This window comes from Hyperoodon ampullatus, assembly GCF_949752795.1.
Source record: "Hyperoodon ampullatus genome assembly, chromosome: 2".
Classification (NCBI taxonomy): Eukaryota; Metazoa; Chordata; class Mammalia; order Artiodactyla; family Ziphiidae; genus Hyperoodon; species Hyperoodon ampullatus.
In genome coordinates this window covers 192,226,604-192,244,494 of record NC_136915.1, presented here as the reverse complement: position 1 = coordinate 192,244,494, position 17,891 = coordinate 192,226,604, and positions in this window count along the sequence as shown.

The window sequence follows — 17,891 nt, the reverse complement described above, 5'->3', positions numbered from 1 at the left end:
CTGGATAGTATACCTCCAGTACTTTGTTAAATAGAGGTAGTGAGAGTGAATATCTTGGCTTTGAACAAATTTTAGAGGAAAACTTTTCAGTTTCTGTCAATTGCTTTTCATGTTAGTTGTGGCCTTTTTATAAATGCTCTTATTGTGTTAAGGAGATTTCCTTTTATAGCCATTTTGTTGAGAATTCTTTTTTTATCATGCTTGGATATTGAACTTTTCAAGAGATTTTTATGCATCTATTGAGATGATATTTTTATTTTTCATTCTATTAATGTGGTGTATTCTGTCAATTCATTAGCATATATCAAGCCAATCTTTTATCCTGGGGATAAATCCCACTTGGATGCGGCACATAATCTTTCTGATGTGTTGTTGAATTCAGTGTGCTAGTATTTGCTTGAGAATTTTTGCACTTATGATCATCAGAGATATTCACGTGTAGGTTTCTTTTTTGTGGTGTTTTTGTCTGAGTTTGGTATGAGGGGAGTGCTGGCATCTGAAAATGAGTTTGGAAGTATTTTCTCCACTTCTACTTTTTGGAAAAGTTTAAGAATTGGTAGTAATTCTTCTTGGACTATTTGGTAGAATTCAGCCATAAAGATATCTGGTCCTGAGATTTTCTTTGTTGTGTGATTTTTGATTACTACTTTATTCTCCTTATTTGTAATTGGTCTGTTCAGACTTCCTATTTCCTCTTAACTCAGTCTTGGTAAAATGTATGTTTCTAGGAATTTATCCTCTTTTCCTAGACTATCCAGTTTTTTCACATATAATTCTTCATAATCATCCCTTATGAACCTTTTTTATTCATGAGCAATCCATTGTAATATTCCCTCTTTCATTTTTTTTCTCTTTTAATTTTTTTTTTTTTTTTTTTTACTTAATCTACCTAAAAATTCATTGATTTTATTTTTTGTTCGTTTGTTTTTCGTTTTCAAAAAACCAGTGAGTAAGAGTCTCTCAACTAGTTTCCAGACTTCTCTCAGGGGGAATTAATCCATATATAACTGTGTATTTGGTGTGTTCATGGGAGGAGGAAAAGTCAGGAACATTCTATTCTGCCATCTTGTGTAGAACTCTGATATTGTTTATTTTGAATACATGATATAAGTTACATCTTCATCCTAAAGATATAACCTGTATCATAAGAAGTTTTAAAATAAAAAGAAAGAAAACACTTTTTTAAATTTAATTTTATTTTTTATATAGCAAATTCTTATTAGTTGTCCATTTTATACAGTTTAATGTATATATGTCAATACCAATCTCCCAATTAATCCCACCATCACTTTTCCATTTGGTGTCCATATGTTTGTTCTCTACATCTGTGTCTCTATTTCTGCCCTGAAAACCAGTTTATCTGTACCATTATTCTAGGTTCCACATATATGCATTAATATATTTCTTTTTCTCTTTCTGACTTACTTCACTTTGTATGACAGTACTGACATCCATCCACATCTCTACAAATGACTCAATTCCGTTCTTTTTTATGGCTGAGTAATATTCCATTGTATATATGTACAACTTCTTTATCCATTCATCTGTCAATGGGCATTTAGGTTGTTTCCAGGACCTGGCTATTGTAAATAGTGCTGCAATGAATATTGAGGTGCATGTGTCTTTCTGAATTATGGTTTTCTCTGGGTATATGCCCAGTAGTAGGATTGCTGGGTCAAATAGTAATTCTATTTTTAGTTTTTTAAGGAAATTCCATACTGTTCTCCATAGTGGCTGCATCAATTTACATTCCCACCAACAGGGCAAGAGGGTTCCCTTTTCTACACACCCTCTCCAACATTTGTTGTTTATAGATTTTCTGATGATGCCCATTCTAACTGGTGTGAGGTGATACCTCATTGTAGCTTTGAGTTACATTTCTCTAATAATTAGTGATGTTGAGCAGCTTTTTATGTGCCTCTTGGCCATCTGTATGTCTTCTTTGGAGAAATGTCTCTTTAGGTCTTCTGCCAATTTTTAGATTAGGTTGTTTGTTTTTTTAATATTGAGCTGCATGAGCTGTTTGTATATTTGGGGGATTAATCCTTTGTCCGTTGATTCATTTGCAAGTATTTTCTCCCATTCTGATGGTTGTCTTTTTGTCTTCTTTATGTTTTCCTTTGCTGTGCAAAAGATTTTAAGTTTCATTAGGTCCCATTTATTTACTTATTTTTTTATTTCCATTACTCTAGGTGGTGGATCAAAAAAGATCTTGCTCTGATTTATGTCAAAGAGTGTTCTTCCTATCTTTTCCTCTAAGAGTTTTATAGTGTCCAGTCTTACATTTAGATCTCTAATCCATTTTGAGTTTATTTTTGTGTATGATGTTAGGGAGTGTTCTAATTTCATTCTTTTACATGTAGCTGTCCAGTTCTCCCAGCACCACTTATTGAAGAGACTATCTTTTCTCCATTATATATCCTTGCGTCCTCTGTCATAGATTAGTTGACTATAGGCATGTGGGTTTATCTCTGGACATGCTATCCTGTTCCATTGATCTATACTTCTGTTTTTTGTTCCAGTACCATACTGTCTTGATTACTGTAGCTTTGTAGTATAGTCTGAAGTCAAGGAGCCTGATTCCTCCAGCTCCGTTTCTTTCCCTCAAGACTGCTTTGGCTATTCGGGGTCTTTTGTGTCTCCATACAAATTTTAAGAGTTTTTGTCCTAGTTCTGTAGAAAATACCATTGGTAATTTGATAGGGATTGCATTGAATCTGTAGATTCCTTTGGGTAGTATAGTCATTCTCACAATATTGATTCTTCCAATCCAAGAACATGGTATATCTCTCCATCTGTTGGTATAATCTTTAATTTCTTTCATCAGTGTCTTATAGTTTTCTGCATACAGGTCTTTTGTCTCCCTAGGTAGGTTTATTCCTAGGTATTTTATTCTTTTTGTTGCATTGGTAAATGGGAGTGTTTCCTTAATTTCTCTTTCAGATTTTTCATCATTAGTGTATAGGAATGCAAGGGATTTCTGTGCATTAATTTTGTATCCCGCAACTTTACCAAATTCATTGATTAGCTCTAGTAGTTTTCTGGTGGCATCTTTAGGATTCTCTATGTATAGTATCATGTCATCTGCAAACAGTGACTGTTTTACTTCTTCTTTTCCAATTTGTATTCCTTTTTATTTCTTTTTCTTCTCTGATTGCCATGGCTAGGACTTCCAAAACTATGTTGAATAATAGTGGTGAGAGTGGACCTCCTTGTCTTGTTCCTGATCTTAAGGAAATGCTTTCAGTTTTTCACCATTGAGAATGATGTTTGCTGTGGGTTTCTCGTATATGGCCTTTATTATTTTGAGGTAGGTTCCCTCTATGCCCACTTTCTGAAGAGTTTTTATCATAAATGGGTGTTGAATTTTGTCAAAAGCTTTTTCTGCATCTATTGAGATGCTCATATGCTTTTTCTTCTTCAGTTTGTTAATATGATTGATTTGCATATATTGAAGTGTCCTTGCATCCCTGGGATGAATCCCACTTGATCATGGTGTATGATCCATTTAATGTGTTGTTGGATTCTGTTTACTAGTATTTTCTTGAGGATTTTTGCATCTATATTCATCGTGATATTTGTTGGTAATTTTTTTTTTTTTTGTAGTATCTCTTTCTGCTTTTGGCATCAGGGTGATGGTTGCCTCATAGAATGAGTTTGGGAGTGTTCCTTCCTCTGCAAATTTTTGTAAGAGTTTGAGAAGGATGGGTGTTAGCTCTTCTCTAAATGTTTGATAGAATTTGCCTGTGAAGCCATCTGGTCCTGCACTTTTGTTTGTTAGAAGGTGTTTAATCACAGTTTCAATTTCATTACTAGTGATTGGTCTGTTCATATTTTCTATTTCTTCCTGGTTCAGTCTTGGAAAGTTATACCTTTCTAAGAATTTGTCCATTTCTTCCAGGTTGTCCATTGTATTGGCATAGAGTTGCTTGTAGTAGTCTCTTAGGATGCTTTGTATTTCTGCAGGGTCTGTTGTAACTTCTCCTTTTTCATTTCTAGTTTTATTGATTTGAGTCCTCTCCCTCTTTTTCTTGATGAGTCTAGCTATTTGTTTATCAATTTTGTTTATCTTCTCAAAGAACCAGCTTTTAGTTTTATTGATCTTTGTTGTTTTTTTTCTTTGTTTCTATTTCATTTATTTCTGCTCTGATCTTTATGATTTCTTTCCTTCTACTAACTTTGGGTTCTGTTTGTTCTTCTTTCTCTAGTTCCTTTAGGGGTAAGGTTAGGTTGTTTATTTGAGATTTTTCTGTTTCTTAAGTTAGGCTTGTGTTGCTATAAACTTCCCTCTTAGAACTGCTTTTGCTGCATCCTATATGTTTTGGATCATCGTGTTTTTGTTGTCATTTTCTCTAGGTATTTTTTTATTTCTTCTTTGATTGCTTCAGTGATCTCTTGGTTATTTAGTAACATATTGTTTAGCCTCCATGTATTTTTTTTTTATGTTTCTTTCCCTGTAATTGATTCCTAATCTCATAGTGTTGTGGTCAGAAAAGATGCTTAATATGATTTCAATTTTCTTAAATTTACTGAGGCTTGATTTGTGACCCAAGATGTGAAGTATCCTGGATAATGTTCCATGTGCACTTGAGCAGAAAGTGTAATCTGCTGTTTTGGCATTGAGTGTCCTATAAACATCTGTTAAATCTATCTGGTCTGTTGTGTCATTTAAAGCTTGTGTTTCATTATTAATTTTCTCTTTGGATGATCTGTCCACTAGTATAAGTGAGGTGTTAAAGTCCCCCACTATTATCGTGTTATTGTCGATTTATTCTTTATAGCTGTTAGTAGTTGTCTTATGTATTGAGGCGCACCTATGTTGGGTGCATATATATTTACAATTGTTATATCTTCTTCTTGGATTGATCTCCTGATCATTATGTAGTGTACTTCCTTGTCTCTTGTAACACTCTTTATTTTAAAGTCTATTTTATCTGATATGGGTATTGCTACTCCAGCTTTCTTTTGATTTCTGATTGCATGGAATATCTTTTTCCATCCCCTCACTTTCAGTCTGTATGTGTCCCTAGGTCTGAAGTGAGTCTCTTGTAGACAGCATACATATGGACCTTGTTTTTGTATCCATTCAGCTAGCCTGTGTCTTTTGGTTGGAGCATTTATTCTATTGATGATTAAGGTAATTATCAATATGTTTGTTCCTATTACCATTTTCTTAATTGTTATGCATTTGTTTTGGTAGGTCCTTTTCTTCCTTGTGTTTCCCACTTAGAGAAGTTCCTTTAGCATTTGTTGTAGAGCTGGTTTGGTGTTGCTGAATTCTCTTAGCTTTTGCTTGTCTGTAAAGCTTTTGATTTCTCCATCAAATCTGAATGAGATCCTTGCCAGGTAGAATAATCTTGGTTGTAGGTTCTTCCCTTTCATCACTTTAAATATATCATGCCACTGCCTTCTGGCTTGTAGAGTTTCTGCTGAGCAATCAACTGTTACCCTTATGGGAGTTCCCTTGTATGTTATTTGTCATTTTTCCCTTGTTGCTTTCAATAATTTTTCTTTGTCTTTAATTTTTGTCAGTTTGATTACTATATGTCTCGACGTGTTTCTCCTTGTGTTTATCCTGACTGGCACTCTCTGTGCTTCCTGGACTTGGGTGGCTGTTTCCTTTCCCATGTTAGGGAAGTTTTCGACTATAATCTCTTCAAATATTTTCTCTGGTCCTTTCTCTCTCTCTCTTCTCCTTCTGGGACCCCTAGAATGCGAATGTTGTTGCATTTAATGTTGTCCCAGTGGTCTCTTAGGCTGTCTTCATTTCTTTTCATTCTTTTTTCTTTATTCTGTTCTGTGGCAGTGAATTCCCCCATCTGTCTTCCAGGTCACTTATCTGTTCTTCTGCCTCAGTTATTCTGCTATTGATTCTTTCTAGTGTATTTTTCATTTCAGTTATTGTATTCTTCATCTCTGACTCCCAGTGTAATGGAAATACAAAATAAGTAAATGGGGCCTAATTAAGCTTAAAAGCTTTTGCACAGGAGAGGAAACCACCAACAAAACAAAAAGACAACCAACAGAATAGGAGGAAATATTTTCAAATGAAGCCACTGACAAGGGCTTAATCTCCAAAACATAGAAGGCTCATAAAGCTCAATATGAAACAAAAAAAAACCTCAATCAGAAAATGGGCAGAAGATCTAAAAACACATTTCTCCAAAGAGGATATACAGATTCCCCAAAGGCACATGAGAAGATGCTCAACATCACTAATTATTAGAGAATTGCAAGTCAAAACTACAGTGAGGTGTCACCTCACCCGTGTCAGAGTGGCTATCATCAAGAAGTCTACAAATAATAAATGCTGGAGAGGGTGTGGATAAAAAGGAACCCTCCTACACTCCTGGTGGGTATGTAAATTGGTACAACCATTATGGAGAAAAGTATGAAGTTTCCTTAAAAATCTAAAAATAGAGCTACCATATGATTCAGCAATCCCATTCCTGGACATATATCCAGAGAAAAACAATTTGAAAAGATACATGCACTCCAATGTTCATAGCAACACTATTTACAGTAGCCAGGGATGTGGAAGCAACCTAAGTGTTCATTGACAGATGAATGGATAAAGAAGATGTGGTAACTATATACAATGGAGTATTGATCAACCATAAAAAATAATGAAATAATTCTGCTCACAGCAACATGGATGAGTCTAGAGATTATCATACTAAGTGCAATAAGCCAGACAAGACAAATACCATATGATATCACTTATATGTGGAATCTTAAAAAAAAAGGTTCAAATGACCTTATTTACAAAACAGAAATAGACTTACAGACTTAGAAAACAAACCTATGGTTACCAAAGGCAGAGTGTGTAGAGGGATAAATTAGGAGTTTGGGATTAAAATATACACAATACTAAATATAAAATAGATAATCAACAAGGACTTACTGTATAGCACAGGGAACTATACTCAGTATCTTGTAATAACCTATAATGGAAGAGAATGTAAAAAAAAAAGAATGTATGTGTGTGTGTGTATATATATATGTATATATATATACATATATATATACATATATATATACATATATATATACATATATATACACATATATATATATATAACTGAATTACTTTACACCTTAATCTAACACACTGTAAATCAACTATATGTCAGTAAAAATTTTAAAAAGTGTACCTATCAAAAAAATAATTTAAGTCGATAGGCAAGAATAGATTGTACTTAACCAGCTTTGTTCATTAAGGTATTTAATTCTGAGACTAAATGTTAACCATTTAAAAAGTCCTTCTCTTCAGTATAAAAAATAAAATAAAATAGAATCAAACCATAAATATACAAACATTGTTAACAGGGCTAACAAATGATAAACTTGGAATTTCATAGAGGTGAAGAGATTGACTGTATCTCAAGATGCAATCTGTAATTAAAACCCAGTTTCTTTTCTAAAGACCAATACCTTCAATGTCACTACATAAGAAACCAGCTAATACCTTAGGAAGAGGTAGTCATAGGTCTGAGAGTGTGTGAAGAGGAGAGGGATTTCTCTTCCTTGAGTATTTACAAGTGCCATTTAGTAAGAGATGCTATAAAGCAACAGAAATTGAAATTAATAAAGGCAAATATTTCATAGAAAAATCATCCCATATTTAAGAAGAAAAAAGAGAAGTACTATTTGATTATCATTTACTGTGTACTGATTTCTAATAAATAAAATCTCATTTATTTCTTTATGTTAGTTATTATCACCTCATTTTATAGAAGAGACTTGGATAAACCCAAGCTATTATGCTAATAAATGTTGAACCTGAGATAAGAATGCAATTTCTATGATATTGCCTCAGTATTATTTAATGGGATAACATAGGTTGGGAATCTGGAAGATGTAGGCTAAAAAAAAAAAAAAAAAAAGAAAGAAAAAGAAAAAGAAATGCCAGGGTGACTACAATGTTTATATAAAGTTTGTTTCAAGGTATATAATGATATATCATGGAAATTTTGAAATATGAAATTATGGAAGACTCCAAGAACTTCTATCTTCATAATATATCATTTGATGAAAAGATATTTGGAGATTTATCTTATTTTAATAGATGCCATATGACTTAATACTGTACAATAGTCCTTCCAAATGTTAATAATACCCAGGTATTAAATGATGAACAGGTTGCAGAGGGATGACTGATAATTTATAAATAAGGTATGTTAGGATTTAAGTTTTAATTTCTAGAAAAATAATACCAAATAACCCCAAACCAAAAGAGCAAACCCAAAATCTTAATCTTGATTTAAAACCAAACAAAATCTGGAACTCTTCATCAAAAGATTACCTAGAAAAAAAAGGTGACTCTCTGCTTAATAAAGTCCTAGAAGTTCTGCTGAAATCCTTTAATCACAGGGAATTTAGTTAATTCCTCATTTGTCAAAGAAGCAATTACTTCAGTACGGGTTGTGCTGAATATGACAAAGCCACGAGAGAAAAGATTCCACATTTTCATGAGTTATTTTAATTTATATGCTACCCATGAAGGCATTCAAATCATTCTAATGATTCAATAAAGAGAAGGTAAGATTGCCCTTAAAAGAAAGTGGGCACTTGCACATTTGCTTGGATGGCACAAAACTGAATTCATACACACACACATATATATATGAAAAGATGATATTTTACTTAAAAATATTTTAGTGTTTAATTTACTCTGCTTTGGAAGCATTTCCTACAAAGGGAATGAAACAAGTAGGCTATGAAGGTCCCAAGTTGTAAATTTTGCCAGTGTACTTATGGTGTTTGTATATATCCATGGCAGTATTTTGCAGTTCTAGCTTTGAATGTTATTCAGAAGTTTAATGACTAGATAAGCTTATTTTGCTCAGCAAGCCTGAAGTCTGAACTCTGCTTAGGAGCCTGAGCACTGGGAGCCTTTTCAGTTCCAACTTGCTTTACTCACCATACGTGATGACTGAGCAGGTAAGGTTCCTTCCTCACATCATGTTATCAGTCCCTGACCCCTTAATATTTTCCAAATCTGCACACTCCCCCTTTACCAGCAGTGTGCTCCTATAAATATATCATTTTTACAATATAAATCTTTTCCAAGTGGTACACAAGATACATCTTTATCTGGTTATATTTTACACTCAATTGGCTACTGTTTACCCTTTCATCTAGAACATTGTAGCATATTTGCATTTTCTGTTATTTCAGTCATCATACTCTTTTCCCAATTATCTTTCCTTTTATTTTAGCCCTAGGAGCTATAGTCACTTATGAAAAATTTGGTCTCATTACGTGATATAAACAATTTTTTTCTCTGGTAGTCACTACCCTTACCCTATTTCATTTTGCTTCATTGCACTTGGAACCCACTATTTATATGTTTATTTGTATATTTTACTTCTTCCCTATTAAACTGTAGACTCCAGGAGCTCAACGATTAAGATGTATGGTTTCAGTATACCCACAGTCTATAAGAGTGCTTGCCATGCTGGAGTAGTATGCACTCAGCAAATATTTGTTAGACAATGTAATAGTAGTTACCCAACAAATATTTGTCAAATAAAGGAAAGAATGAGTAAATTCTTGGAGGCAACAGGAAAATATCCCTCTTGAATTTCTATGAGACTGCTTTTTGTTAGCTACTAACAGGTCATAATTTTATATCTATCAGCAAAATATTTAAACATAAGTAGAAATATTCTGTCCATTGATTTAATTAATTTCACTTTCTACCTTATTGGCTTCAGAAGGAAAAAAAATCTAAAACCTTGCTTTGATATTTTGTAGCAAGTTTCATCCACTTATTGAATAATATAACTGATTATTTCCATATAAATATATACCTCTGATAGCAAAGTTCATGCCAAGCTGGAAAGATTTATTTTCACCATGTAACTTGACAGCAGATTTATAGAAAACATTTCTTATGAGTCAAAAAAAAATTAACAGTTGTAAGTTGTTTTATCCAATTCAAATAAAGCATCAACTTTTAATATTATATTTTAAACCTCTGTAAAAACTGAATTAAGTTTGTAATTGTTAAGTAAATACAATTTAAACATTTGAAAAGCTATTGCTCCATATGAAGGCAACTTTCTCAAAAGTATGTGTGGTTAGGGCTTCCCTGGTGTCCCAGTGGTTGAAGGTCCGCCTGCCGATGCAGGGGACATGGGTTCGTGCCCCGGTCCAGGAAGATCCCACATGCCACGGAGCGGCTGTGCCCGTGGGCCATGGCCACTGAGCCTGCACGTCCGGAGCCTGTGCTCCGCAGCGGGAGAGGCCACAACAGTGAGAGGCCCGCTTACCGTAAGAAAAAAAAAAAAAAGGGATGTGTGGTTACATTCATTTTTATCAGTCATACTTTTTGTGATAAAATTTTTATAGGGTAGATTAAAACACAATGGAAAGTAATATTTTTTCTTGGAAAAATAATACACCATATACCAATATATTTTGCATAGAATATTTTGGTTTATAAGCGTTACATATGACACTATGTATAAAGTAAGTTTAAATCTTGTTTTTAATTTTTTTCTTTTGCTACTAGTATGTCTAATTATAGATGTGTATAGACCATATACAAAATTGTTTCCTGCCATTTATAATGACAGAATATGCCACTTAGGGAAGATATATCTTCATGATATGAAATAACTCTCTATTTCTAAATTAATATAGCCTATTATAGTAACACCATTTATTAAAACATTATACCAATTTTAAAGAGCCATTCTATTAATTATATCATTATCCAGAAGTTTAGAATTTTTAAGTTATTGAGTCATATTAGTCAAAGTTTAATGGCAGCTTTGTAACACTTAACCATACCTTAAATATTTAATGAAGTTAAATACATTTCCAGTAGGAGGGCAACATAATATCATACATCCTTTGCACTGTGGATCTCCAGGATTCCCCAAAATCGCATGATTACATGCAATCTACACACAAAGCATTTTTTTAAAAAAATTAAATGGTTGAGAAGTTAAGTTTTACACTGCCTGAAACTCAGTGTTTGTTGTTTTTATGGAGGATTGTTATTAGACAATTTTTAAATGATTTTGCATAATAGAAATGGCCTGTTAACTAAAGAATGAATGTCTACTTGCTTATCAAATTCTTACTTTGTAATCTTTCTTCCTTTAGAACACTAGATATTTTGTGCTGTGGTCTATTGGATAGAAGTGTTCTGGAGGATAGTCCTAATGAAAACTTAATATGTTTCCTTTGCAAATCTCTGCCTATATTTTTTCTTCAGTTTTAAATTTAAATGTTTTCCCCATTATGTGTAAATGTTTGTATTATTTCATTTACTTTGCCTGCTCTTCAGTGAGCTTTTTTGACCTAGAAACACAGGACTTTATTCAGCTTAGTACAGGTTTATTTTAATATTAGATCTTTCATTATTAACACTGTTATATTTGTCCTGGTCTCTAGCTCAGAAAACCAATCCATAGGTTGAGTTAATTAATTCATGTATTTATTTAGCATAGTGGATTGTATTCAATATTTTATCCATTTTGAATTATGTTATAGTTCTAATGTCAATTCATATTTTGGGCTTTGCTTGTTTGTTTGTTTTTTTCAAGTTTGTGGTAATTTGATACTGCAAGGAAGCTCAGCATAGGAACAGAGCTTTGGAGAGGCATAAGAGAGAACTGCTTGTATGTTAATGAAACTTACCACTAAGAAAAACAATTAAAGGACACCATGGCCTATTAAATGAGTTAATTTATACTCACTATCAGTTACACTCAAAAATATAAATTCTTTAGGAATAGACAATTTTCCCAAAAGGCTACATCATTTAGTCAGTGGACTTGGAAGTCCAAATAGTTCCTCCTCTATTTTTTTTTTTTTTGTTGTTGTTGTTGTTGTAATCGGGCCTCTCAGTGTTGTGGTCTCTCCCGTTGCGGAGCACAGGCTCCGGACGCGCAGGCTCAGCGGCCATGGCTCACGGGCCCAGCCGCTCCGCGGCATGTGGGATCCTCCCGGACCGGGGCACGAACCCACATCCCCTGCATCGGCAGGCGGACTCTCAACCACTGCGCCACCAGGGAAGCCCCCTCCTCTATTTTTTATTATCACTCCCTGTGAACTTCACGTAGGTGACACAGCTTATGTTCATGGCCCTCGTGACTATGGGGAAATTTTTTTGCTTTTATCTTAATCTTCCACACTGAAAAAAAATTAAGGATGAAGCCACATTTGTATTTATGATTTAAAATTGAGACACAAGCTTTGTTGATACACAAAACTAAATGTCTTTAGGTTCTCATCTTGTCTTTTTATGGGGACATGAATCCCATCACAGGGGCCCCTCTCTCATGACTTCATCTAAACTGAATTACCTCCCAAAGGCCCCACCTCCAAGTACCATCATACTCCAGTTAGGGCTTCAATATATGAATTTTGGTGAACCACAAACATTTAATCTGTAACAAGTCTGCCACTTCTCAATGTCCCTAAGATATCTGCTGTGCTTTCAGGTATTGGATGCAGGTATGACAATGTCAAGCAAAAGTAAAAGAAGCTTTTCTACCCTAGCACCTCTTTAATCAGAAAAAAATCCTGACTCAGATGCTCTTCATCAGACATCCTCTTGTTTGCTAGTATTTTGCCACATCCTTTTCTCTAAAATTTCAACCAGTCAACGTAAAGGAAATAGAATTACCATGATGTATTAGCTTAATTAAGAATCATTGCCCAGGTTTTGCGAAAGGCTTATTTTTCTCTGAAACACAATTTTATTGGGTTTATATTAGTAAGGGATACAGTGGGAGAAATTGATATTTTTAGGCAAGAATGAGTGTCTAACATAGTTACTGGCTGCCTGAGTAATGTTGGGAAGTCAATTAATTCTTCTCACCCTCAGTTTCTTTATAAATTAGTTATGAGTTATATTAGTTATCTACTGACTCATAAAAGATATCCCCAAATTTAGGAGCTTAAAGCAACAGACCTCTACAATCTCAAAGTTTCTGAGGGTCAGGAATACAGGAGCAGCTTAGTTGGGGGTTTTGGCTCATGGTCATTTATGAGGTGAAAATCTATCTAATATGTGGCTATAGTCACCTGAGACTCAACTGAGGTAGAAAGATCCACTTGTGATTTTTGGCAAGGCTTCCATCCTCTCTGGTGCCAGCTGGAGACTCCAGGTTCTCACCATGAAGCCTCTCTATAGAGCTGCTCAAATATGGCAGCTTGCTCCCCCCAGAGATAGTGATCTAAGAGAAAGGATGGAAATGCCACCAAGATGGAGGCTGCAGTGTTTTTTAAGTAAATGAGATAATAAGAATGAGAATATGTATGAATATTAAAACTTGTGTAACTCTGAGGATGATATATTTTTATTCATGAAAGCTTTACTAACTTCCCTCAAATAATGCCATAGAAATACAAATTGTATTTTGGCCAAAGATAACATTTTCCGGAAGGGAAAGTATTTATAAAAGAATCTGGCACAAATTATATATTGTCAAGGAAAAGACAAATCTGACACTGTAAAGAATATTCAGTCTTGAGAATATCCTTTTTTTTTTTTTTTTTTTTAATGTGGGCTCATTTCTCCTCATACCTCCCCACCTTCCCCCTCAGGATTTCCAAAATAATTGTGCTAATTCCATTTCAAGCAGTCTGAATACACAAATATTTGCCTTTAGTGAATAAATTTAGAATTCACTAGAAAATACAGACGTTCATGAACAGGAAAGAGAAAGAGAAAAAAAAAGCCTACTCATCAACAAGATATATGGTAAGAATAAATTATTTCCTCTTCCTGCTCAAATGAGATTTATAGCACTACTCAATATTGACAAAGGTTTAGATATTGCCAAAACATTGGAAATCTTTATAGATAAAGTATTCATGGTATAGTGGTATACCATTATATTCCATGGCTCTTTGTCTTTTTTAATATCAAAAGAGTCAATCAACTGGCTACAGTGTAGGTCCAATGGCTAGAAAGTAGTATGCTTTAGAATCCCACTGAGTTAGTTTGATTGTCTCTTCATTTTTGTTCATATATAGTCATAATGAAATTAAGAATATAGAAAGATTCAAACAAGTTAAGGTTTTTTTCTCTATAGACAATGTGTATATTAATATTCATAGGAAAATGTCTCATATACAATTATACTTTTCTGTCTGTACTGCTAATTCTGAGTTTATGAATTTTTTATAACCTTTTGATTATTCAAGTCAGATAAGATAGAAGGGAGGTAACTACAAAACTAGTGTGTCATTTTTGTAAAATTATCTTATTGGTGAGATTATTACCTGTGTCTATGTAATGTAATAATTGTATTTAAAACAATTTAAGAAAAACTAAAGCTTAGCTTTTGTTTTAATAATTATTAACTTTATTTGTCAATGATATTCCTTAAGTAGTTAATTTGCCCCCATTTTCCTAAGGAAAAAAATAGCCTTATAAATGAAAAGGTTTTACCCCTAGGTTCTTCATGACTTTTTTTTTTTTTCTTAAACCTAAGGGTAAGACAGGAATAAAGACACAGACTTACTAGAGAATGGACTTGAGGATATGGGGAGGGGGAAGGGGAAGTTGTGACAAAGTGGGAGAGTGGCATGGACATATATACAGTACCAAACATAAAATAGATAACTAGTGGGAATCAGCCGCATAGCACAGGGAGATCAGCTCAGTGCCTTGTGACCACCTAGAGAGGTGGGATAGGGAGGGTGGGAGAGAGGGAGATGCAAGAGGGAAGAGAGATGGGAACATATGTATATGTATAACTGATTCACTTTGTTATAAAGCAGAAACTAGCACACCACTGTAAAACAATTATACTCCAATAAAGAGGTAAAAAAAAAAAAAAAGAAAAAAAGAATTTTGGTCGGCAGCCTAGAAACACTGCAAAAACACTGAAGGAGTTTTAGCGAGGGCTTGATAGAACTAGGGTTGTATGCAAGGTCAGATTTACACTTTGTAAACGATGACACTCCCTGCAAATGGGGAAAATGTTGTAGTTTGGAAGGAATACTATGTGATTGTAGAAAGACCTGTTAGGAGGCTGGCATTGTAAACAATATCAGGGGCAGGGGAGTGGGATTCATAAATTAACTGTGTAATTACAAACTGAGATAAATGCTCTGAAAGAAAGAAAAAGCCTATAGGAAGAGATAACAAAGGAAGCTACCCTAGCATGCTTCAGGTAAGAGACCATGGCAGCCTGGATTAATGGGTGATAGTGCAGAAAGAGAGCTGTGTGGATTCAAGAGACATTTAGAAAGCAAAATCAGTGACCCGTTGAATACAGCAGGGGGATGGAGAAGGTGTCAAAGACAGTTTTGGGTTTTTTGGCTTGCATACTTTAATAGATAGTGGATCCATTCATTGAGACAGGAAATGAAGAATCAGGTTCAGGGGTGAATAACATAAGATCAATTTTGAGATGCCCCAGTCATGCAAGTGTTAAGTGTTGAGGAGATAGTTGTACATATGGGTGAGATTTTACAGTATTGGGCTTATAGATGGGTAATTGAAACCTGGTAGATGACTATGTTCCTGCAAGGGAGACAGAGAAGTGCTGTGTCTTGAAAACAAAGGGAAGAAGGTATTTCAAGAATGAAGGACTGATTCAAGGTGCTGAATGTAGCATAATAGATGAAATAGGAAACACGTTGAAACATCAGGGCCTCTAACTCATATTAGCAAGAGCTGCTTGGATGGAGTGATGGAATAGAAGAAAACTGGAAGGGTCGGGGAGTCAGAAGTAGGAAAATGTGACCACTTTAGGCAGCTCTAAATATGTGTGGCCTTTACAGAGAGAAGACAATAGCTGGAGGAGGATGGGCATGGCAGAATTTTAAACTGGTGAAGCTTAGATTGATGAAGCAAAAAACAGAGCTTTTGATATGATCACTGAGAAACAAAAATATTTGGTTTATAATTTATGCATAAGGCCCCCTAGTTTCATCTTCAAATGCACCTTTCTTTCAAACTGTAGATTGTAACTTGAGACCTTTACCATAGTAAGCATTCTTTTCATACTAACTCCATGACACTCATGATTGCATGCCTTCTCTCTGGAGATCCTAGGTGAATGGTGCACAATGTTTCATATAAAAATAAGCAAAATGTGAATATTTCCAAGTTTTTTTTATAGCAAAAAAAAAAAGAAAAAGTTTTAAATGCAATTTATTTACAATTGTTTTTTATTTTATTCATTATGGCTATTACAATAATGTATTGTACAAAATAGCTATTATTTTATAATAGATTTATCTTACATGATAGTGATTATAATTGCAAAATAAAATAATTTTGCTGATAGCCCCCACAAGATGTCTACTTTTAGATAATAATCAATATTAATAGAGTTTCTCTATTTACATAGACATGTTTTAAATTATTTGGAGACTAAGTGAACTCTTTGTTCATTCATAATTCAATTTTTTTAAAATGTATCACTGTATATCATTTATGTTCTTCTTGGAAAATAGATGTACTCTTGGGGCTTACTAATAAAATATATTCTGTAATATAAATTAACATATATGTGTTACTTTAGAGTAGTACATTTTTCCAGTTTCTAATCTAGACTTTTATTTAAAAATGGAATTGTTTTGTTGGTTTTGATATATACTAAGACTTTTGGTAACATTTAGATTTGTTATTCTAATTTCATTCTGTTTAGGCTGTTTGAAACTAGTTTATATTTCCTGGATAAATAGAGGACAGAGAAAGAAAAATATTCTGCATTTGTGCTTCTGGCCACCATGTAGTAGTAGGGGCTGCAATTGCCCTTCTCCTTTAAATAGAAAATCAAAAACAGTATGATAAACAGTTTCAAATACTAGAAGACAGGCAACACAGGAAATTGATTCTGGAGAAAAGGGACATGAAGTTGGTAAACGCTCCATTTGTCCAGGTTATTGCCTAGAGAGAATTTCCATGTTACAAAACAGAGAGGCAGAACTCACACAGGGTTTGGGGGGCTTGCTGAGCTGAGGAGACAGTGTTCAGAGAAGCTTAGATGGGTCGAATTTAGAGGGAAACGTAGTGGAGATGAAGATACTGCACAAAGAGAAGAGTTCAGGAGATCTGCATTTAACTGCCTGCTTGGCTCCTGAGCAGAGTTCTGAGCTATGCATGAATGGAAAGAAATTTCCTCGGCCAGGGAAGGAGGGACAGAGAACAAGTTGGCAGGATAGTCCCTGGTGCTCTCACGAGTTCGTGACTAGATCATGCTCCAGTCAACCAGAGAGAAAAACCTCCTGAATCATGTGGCACCTCATAGAATGTTCAGAATATTTTTGTTTTACCTGATGTATAAAATCGACACTCGAGTAAAGGCTGCTCTGGACCTCCCCTAACAAAGCTTAACAGTGGCTCTCTAAAGAAGTAAATATCATATGATATCGCTTATATGTGGAATCTAAAACAAAGTGTACAAATTAACTTATTTGTAAAACAGAAGTAGAGGCACGGATATAGAAAACAAACTTATGGTTACCAGGGGATAAGGTGGGGAGGATAAACTGGGAGATTGGAGTTGACATGTATGCTGCCATATATAAAATAGATAACTAATAAGAACCTGCTGTGTAGCACAGGGAACTCCACTAAATACTCTGTAATAGCCTGTAGGGGAAAAGAATCTAAAAAAAAAAACAAGAGTGGATATATGTATATGTATAACTGAGTCACTTTGATGTACACCTGAAACTAACACAACACTCTAAATCAACTATACTCCAATAAAACTTTTTTAAAAGAATTAAATATATTAGAAGTAAATTAACTAAACCTGAACAAAGTCCATGATATTTTAAGTATAACGAAATTTGGCACCAACCACAGTAAAATCTAAAATGGCCAGCACCCAATAAAAAATCACCAGTCATCTACAGAAGTAGACAAATAGACCCATAAACAGGATAAATATCAACAAAAA